Here is an 8,017-nt window from a genome sequence, read left to right on the forward strand (position 1 = left end):
AAAGTTTTAATGGAGCAGAAATCTTTTTCCTCCTTTAGAGTGTAAAAGAGAGCAGATGTGTCTTGTTGGTAGAGGAACCAACATTTACTCTTTTAACAGGTGGGTAAAACCCATAAATCAACAGTACACATTTGAAGCACTTTTATGAGTGAATTAATAACTTTGTGATCCTAGCAGAAAAGGTAAAAAAAAAATCTCATAAAATCTGGCTCTGCAGAAGGCACCAAATGTGGCAGTCTTAGTTTAAAAAAGCACTGCTGCAGGTACATGAAAGCAGAAATGTTTACCCAGACCACAGAAACATAACCATGCTGTTCTTTTAGTCTATGTGACTCACTCTTCTGAGTTCTGTCTAAAATGTGCCTGCAGGTGGAATACTTCCAGCTGCAATCTGGAGAAATCTCTTCAGCCACTTGGAACCAACTTTCACTAAGGAGGCTTCAAAGAAAACTGCTGTTGCAGTTGATTTCCTTTACTGTGAATCTATTCTAAGCTTGAGCTGTAGTAGAATATCAGGATGACAGACCACCATCATTTTTTTTCTAGCACGGAGTCATCCTGTAAGACATATTCTTGCACAGAGAGAAAAAAAACCAAAACAACAAAGCAAGAAATTACACAATTTACAATACAAATATCTATGATCAGATCATGATACATTCCAGTAGAGTTCAGAAAAAACTTCATAGCTGAGAAAACAGATTGAAGATATAATGCAACAAATAGAAGATTTGCACAGGAAGTATGGGAAGATTTGGGAAGTGAAAACTTAATTTTTCCAGTTTAGAATTGCATTAAATTAGACTAGCTATGTTTCTTTGTCACCCATTTTGCGTGTTTTCATGTAGATATGTGGGGGAAAAAAAAAAGGTCTAAAAAAGAATGCATTCATAGTGCCATCAGACCAAGCCATCTACACCTTGCAGTAATGAGATCCCTGTGATCAGTTGGAAGGGTGTTACTGTCTTCCCATTTACAAATTCTGTAGCAATTTTAAGGTTTTGTACCTAAGATTTTCAAGAAATGTTGTAAGTTTTAGTGCTGGAATAGATTTAATGGGCAGAGCACAATAGCTTCTTAAATTAATTAAGCCTTAGCTCAAGAAATAGCACAGTGTGATCAGTTTCTTGGTTTCCAGAAATAGAGGAGATGAGCTGGATGTATGACAAAGCAGTCAGTGTTCTGATAAAGTAGTAAGCATCAGTGTGACATTAAGGCAGAGCCTGGCCTGAACAAGATTTTTAAAGAAAAGATATTTAAGTTTAGGTGAAAGAAAACTATATAGAAATGCCCAAAGAAAAAACACCAACCAACAAGAAAGTATTAATATTTTTGATATTGATAAAAGTATTTTGATATTGATAAAACCAGCTCAGTAGGTCTGAAACAGTATATTTTTGTCTTTAAAAATCTGTAAGACCATAACAATAATAAAATGGAGTGGTTCACCTGGAGTAAATGCTTCATTTATAGAATACGGTTAGTTTACAGGAGCCTCTTATCCATGATTTCATAAAAATTTCAGATTCACACAACATAAACATGGGACTTCTACACATTTCACTTACAACCAGAAGAGCTGCAGATGGAACTTTTGAAACAGACTTACAAGATTCTCAAATAAATCAGGGTAGTAGGCATTGGAACAGAAAAAAGTACAACAAAACAGATCAACAACAAAACATGAGTAAGAATTTTTCTTTAAATGAGGCTTGTTTTTATGCAAGGATGAATGAATGATAGGCTGGGACAGGAGCCAGGAACAGGAGATGAAATCCCCAAACTGGCAGTCTTCACATGAAGGTAAGAAACTCTGTTATTAATTAATCAGTTCTCCTGCAGCATTATGCAACAACCTGTCATACTTTCCCAAGTAAAATTTTAACTGATAAGTTAAAGATCTTTATATGACTAAACCCAGTCATTTGCTGTTTTAATTTAGCAGTGGTTCAAAGGCCAAGGCTAAACATTTTACCCACTCATGGCTGATTTTCTTTGCAACTTTGTGAGGTTGTTTTGCAGAACCCTTAATTATATTTCTAGAAGTAATAGCCTGCACAGGTTTCAGTAGGAAAATCTTCTGTATCACAACTGCTCATTCTATGAAATTCTAGACATAAATAAATAAATAAATAAATAAATAAATAAATAAATAAATAAAGTCTAATTCCACTCCTTTTGTTTTGTATTGTTCAGTGGTAGTTAATCTCTTCTCGTTTTAACAAGATATGAAGCCTATCTTATTGCTTTTTTTTTTTTTTAATTTATTACAATCATTACCTTATCAGGACCAAGGTCAATTCTAACTGTTATTCAGTCATGTTTTTGGTTTAGTTCTTCACACTTATAACCAGGGTTAAATTTTTAAAACTACACAGAAATTTAAACATAAGCCAGGGTAAAGAAGATGGATGCAAAGAAGAAAAATTAGACATACTATATATACATTTTAGAAATCACTGATAACAGAATGGAGGAAATCCAACTGCAGGCAGACATCAGAAAGAGAGTGGTCTTTACTTCAGCTAAGGTTTTAGAGTAAAGTGAAAGACGTTCATTTAAACTACATGGCTGTCCAATATACCATCAACTATTTGACAATTTTTAGAGCATGACAAATGACAAGTGCCTAAAAGGGGAAAAAATCTTAGGATTTACACAGCAGTGGGGATAGAAGAATGGAAACTCAACAAAATTAAGATCAAGCATCTAGCTTTCTTAGAGTATTCCTTATATTCTTAGAGATGACACCAAATACTTTCTCTCAAAGTCTGGTGACAGTGACTTTCTGCATCTCACTAGAGGGATGAGAGGTCATCAGCAAGTTACTTGAGTGTCGTGTGTACAAGCAAGCTAAAAATGTTTGTGTGCTAGCATAGCTAGGTATATGTAGAAGCTCAAGAGAGACTTGGACTACACTCTATCTCCAGGGACATTGGGACAGACTGGGCTGCTGTATATTTTAATCTGGTGTGTAGAAAAAGGGATCTTCAGCAAGAAATAAAAAAAAAAGCAAATAAAGACAGTATGTCAGTAAGAGCAAGAAGTTATCTGAACACTTAGGACCTTGCTGTTGCAGGAAGCCTTGCAAGACATCCACATCCTTCCACTGAAAACAGCTAAGGAAAGCAGATCAAAATGTTCATTCTCCACAGGAAGGATGAAACTTACAGGAAAATGGAAAAAGCATTTTAAAAAGTCTTTGTGTCTCTAGTTAATCACACTACTAGTGCAATAGCTGGTGGTATTACTAACCCATACAAAAGTATTTAACTAATACTTAAATACAGCAAAGAAGCTAATTAAAGCTTTCTTCAAGAAATCATGGAGCAGTGGGATGGTCTCTGCAGCCCCAGGAAGCTGGGGATAAGGCACACCTCTACACCTGCACTTGGCTTAAGTTCAGATGGCAGGATGAGTTGGTGGGACATACCACACTGGATAGTACTGGCTTTATTTTTTTTTCCTAGGGTAGTCAACAATAATTTTGCTAACACTTTGATTATAAAGATTCACTAATCTTGTAGTTGCACAATTATGTATGAAAAGAGAGACCTTGAAATTGGTCAAGTGCTTCTGTAGCCAGTGTACTTCCTCCCCACTACCTGACTGGCTGATATGCTCAGCTGAGAAGGATTTGAGCTCTTCGGAAAGGAGAAATAGAAAAAAAAACATGTAACAGAGTGGGGATGTGATGTTGGGATCCCATGTGCTAGACACTTGCCCTAACTGCAGCCCTTTCTAACAATCCAGATTTCTACCTCTCAGAAAAATTTGCCAGCAGCCCTTCACTCAGGCATCTTCACCAGCATCCAGGTAAATACACTGCACCTGGACCCAATGACTCAGGTGACTGTTTCCAATCTCAGGGACCTGACTTACTGCTTTCCCTTCCTGCCTCACTACATTCTCCTCCTTAAGCTAGCATCTTCTGGTTCATCTTGCTCCACTACTTCTGCACTGAGGTGACTCCGCTTATGGCTGGGTGATCTTAGAGATGTGCAGTCTGTCTCCTGGATGCTCTTGTTGCTCACTGAAACTGACTCTAAGTTTTGAGTGTCTCAATCTGCTCTTCCTTTGCCTCTGACCTCACCATGAGAGGCAGATGCACAGTTTGATTGCCCTTAAAACTTCCCCCCACACCACAATCAGATGTGGCTGACACTTCAAGAGACTAGAGCTGACAAGAGAAAATAAAAAAACTGGGCAATCAGCTTAGAGGAGATAATGGCCCTATCAATGTAATTGGTTAAAGGCTACAAAGAGTTTTTCACAATAAAGGTCTGCCTCATTTCCTTCAACAAAGACCAAAAGTCAATGAAGCATATAAAATAGAAGTGTTAAATGCTTACTATAGCTTATAGAGTAGGAGAGTTATATTCCTCCTGAACTCCTTTGCCATTGCTCACTCTTTTCAGACCCTCAATTATGCAGCACAGCCTGTGATAGCTGACACTTTGCTGGTGTCTGCATAGGCTCAGTACTTCATATCCCATCTTTGCTTGACAGTCTGCATATTTCTTCTGTTATATGCATTATGAGGAACCCTTCCAGGACTCTGCAAATTCCCAGGGACCACTCTCCAGGGCAGATGATAGAATGATGACAACAGGGAAAAATAAAAAAGGCAAAAATCCATCACAGTCCTTGCAGTTCATTAAGAGCTTTTTCACAAATTTCAAAACACCCACAAAATCTGTGTGTGTGCAGAGCTTCAATACAAGGCTTGGGATTTTTTTTTTTTCTTTTAAAATTTTGACCTTATCTTGCTGGAGATCTCACATGTGATTCTTTGTGAAGACAAACAAAAGTGCTCAGTGTGTGTTTGAAGGGAAGTTGGGTTACCTTTTTTGTGTTGTGATATTGCCTTAACTGCTCTTCTAGGAAAACATTTGGTGTGTACTTTATGCATACACCAAGATAGAACTTTATTGGATGAAATGCATAACTCAGGGTTTCACAGATGAATACAAAGTCCAGGAAACACAAGGATAAAAGGTGACCATTTGGAGGCATTTCCTCCTGTGATTTGTACACTGAACTTTTAACTACTGAACACAATGTGAACAATGGAGAATATACAGTATGGATAGGTTATCTTTTAATATTCTTATTTTTGTTCTTCTTTTGTGTCCAGCTAACAAGCCACTGTACAGTGAAGAAGACTGCTGCCCATCCTGCTGTAGTGACTCCAAACTAGCAGACAGCCCAGGTTACTTTGACTGTAGCAAAAATCCCAAGTTATGACCTTGCTGAAGAGCACTACTGGCATAAAAGTGCAGAAGTGTGGTGCCCACCTGAAGGCACACAACACAATGCCTCTGCTCCATCACCAGAACAGGCTAGGCTTACTTGCAGCTGATTTGTGACATCACCTTTTCTCCTACATTTTTTAAATGCTTTTCATGTAACAGTTGACAAGAAAGTACCTATTTCAATGGATAGCGCTCTGTATTATCATGCCAAAATCATCTCATTGGCTTTGAAACAGATACAGCATCTTGCATATAGATTTGTGCAGTGAAAAGAATGTGATGAAACCAAGTGGATACGACTGGGAAAAGCAAGCTCAGGCCACACAACCAGTCTTCAATTTTTTCTAGATACTAAAGTTAAAAATGTTTCTGAGTGTTTTGAGCCTAAGGCTAGAAGTAAGTTGTGTTTGTGTCCCTGTTAGCTTCTCTGCTTCTATTCCTAATCTTAAATAAAAACCCTATAGCTGCCCTACCAACCCCCTTTTCTGTAGCCTTACACCATCGCAGCTGCAAGAGTACAACTGAGGTATTGGAAGGGTAACACAGTGTCTCCAAAATATTAAAAATGGTTCTCTAACCTAAACTTCTGCCAGGTCATTTGAAACAAAGACTCTTCCTACTTGAGCTCACATAATTTCAGTTTTTTTAATTGCTGTTATCAGATAATGGTGTACTATAATCCATTCTACCACCAGAGAGAAAAAATCCAAACCACTTACTTTCTTACCAGCTAATTTGGCTTTCATTTTATGTGGAATCATTACATGAATCTAGAGAATAAAGCAAGGCAAAGCCACAGCTGTTAATGAAGAAGGGTATGAGAAGCTGTAAATCAATCCAATGCCTTTCCTTCACACATAAGCAACTACTAAAAGAGTATAAGTGATTGAAACTGGAGATGAAGATACAGAATATTTGGGATAGGATGGCACCAGTTCAATATGTATTCCAAAATGGACTTCTGGGGGACATGGAAGATGAGTGTGAATAGGAGGAAAGTCAGTGTTTTAGAGAAATTTTTACTAATTCATGGATTTTCTATGCTGCCTTTCTTACACAATTACTGCACTGTATGTAACACTGTCCTAGCAGGCTGAGGTCAAGATTTCAGACAACAAAGATCATGACAAGGGCATAGTTTCTAAAAGCAGTTTTTCTAAAGTTTTACCTAACTATTTTGTAGGTTTTCAGATGCACACTGCTATAGAAGAATATATTTCTGTCCACTCTTTAGAGAGCAAATCCTTTGCCAATCTGTATGTGAGTGCATTGTAACTACTACAACCATCCACCCAAAGAGTGCCCTTGCACTTCTTCAAGAATCATGATAATCCCTACCAAAATGCACAGTCATAAACAAGACTTTTCTAATGTCACTGGGACGGGTGCCAGTAGTTTGGTACCATGGATTTGTAGTTTGAAAGCAACTTGTAATACAGTACTTGTAGGCATCACCTGCTGCATCTGTGTTCCTCAAAGCTGATGTTTTTCATCATAATCTTGTAATATGTTTCCCAATGGAGCTGCATTTATGACGACTTCTTCCACCAAGTACCTCCACAGTATTCCTCATTTGTATGAAAAATATCAGAAATATTCTATACATCATCAACATCTAATCTGATTCCAGTGGTTTAATTAGTGTTTCATCACAAACAGTGAGTCTGAATTTGTTGCAAAGTGAAATATAGTCCAGAAGTACACTGGCAAATAGGACTTCTTTTCTGTCGTCTTTACGATCTTCTGGGGCTACAGAGAACTGAAATAAGCAGAGCACATTTACAACAGAAATTCTCCCCTTACCTTTTGAAGTGGTTCAGTAGTTTCAAACTATGCCAAAGGGAACAGAGTACCCAGTGACTAATCTACCTTAAAGGGAAACAACAAAGCAATTTTTTATAGCATTGCTGGACACATAATACTACAGAAGAGGATGCTCTTTATAGTCTCTCGCTACGAAGAACAAAGTCTTTACACACAAGTGCATGAAAGTGCTGTTCTTTGTTGTCAGTATGGTCAGATGGCTAAGAGATCAGACTGAGCCTTAAACTAGGTCTTTCACATTTTTGATAATAAACAGCTTTAGAGCTGTTAATCACTTAAGATTTATCTTTACAAAGGAATTAATTGCGAGAAGGACTAACTTTTAAGCCATAATTCTTAAATGGATTTTTTTTGTGTTGGATACTCCTAAAGACCTCATGATCACACTATAACTTTGAGAGAGTTCTGTGGAACCCACTTGGGATTAAATCATTGCACCTTCAGTAACAAAGAGGAATACAAAATCATATGAAGATTAAAAAGTTCAAAATAAGGCAGTCACCCCCATAAAACTTTGCCTAAAACTGAGATAAGTAACATTGCTAGGAGTGGAAAAGGAAAGGAAATCCAAGACAAGGTTAACTTTGTCAATTACAGTTCCTTTAGTAATGGTACAGTGCAACAGTATCAACCAAAATACAACTACTTGTACATAATACAAAAATATAACCCTTCATAAAGTTTATACTGTGCGATGAATTACATATTGAGCTGAAAGAGTGATGTTTTCCTCTTAAATAATATGGTCAGGTACACTCAGCCAAATGGATGCACTAACACACTCTTTGAAGACAAACACATAAAGAGCAGCTTCTTAGTTCAGTGTATTCATATACCATACCTCAGCTAGGATTTGAGAGCAAACAAAGTCTTTCAAGTTTTTCCTTAAGTACTGTTCTCTATCACAGCAGTTCTATAAACAAATGGTGAATTGTTTA

The sequence above is a fragment of the Erithacus rubecula genome, assembly GCF_903797595.1.
Source record: "Erithacus rubecula genome assembly, contig: scaffold_787_arrow_ctg1, whole genome shotgun sequence".
In the NCBI taxonomy this organism is placed as follows: domain Eukaryota; kingdom Metazoa; phylum Chordata; class Aves; order Passeriformes; family Muscicapidae; genus Erithacus; species Erithacus rubecula.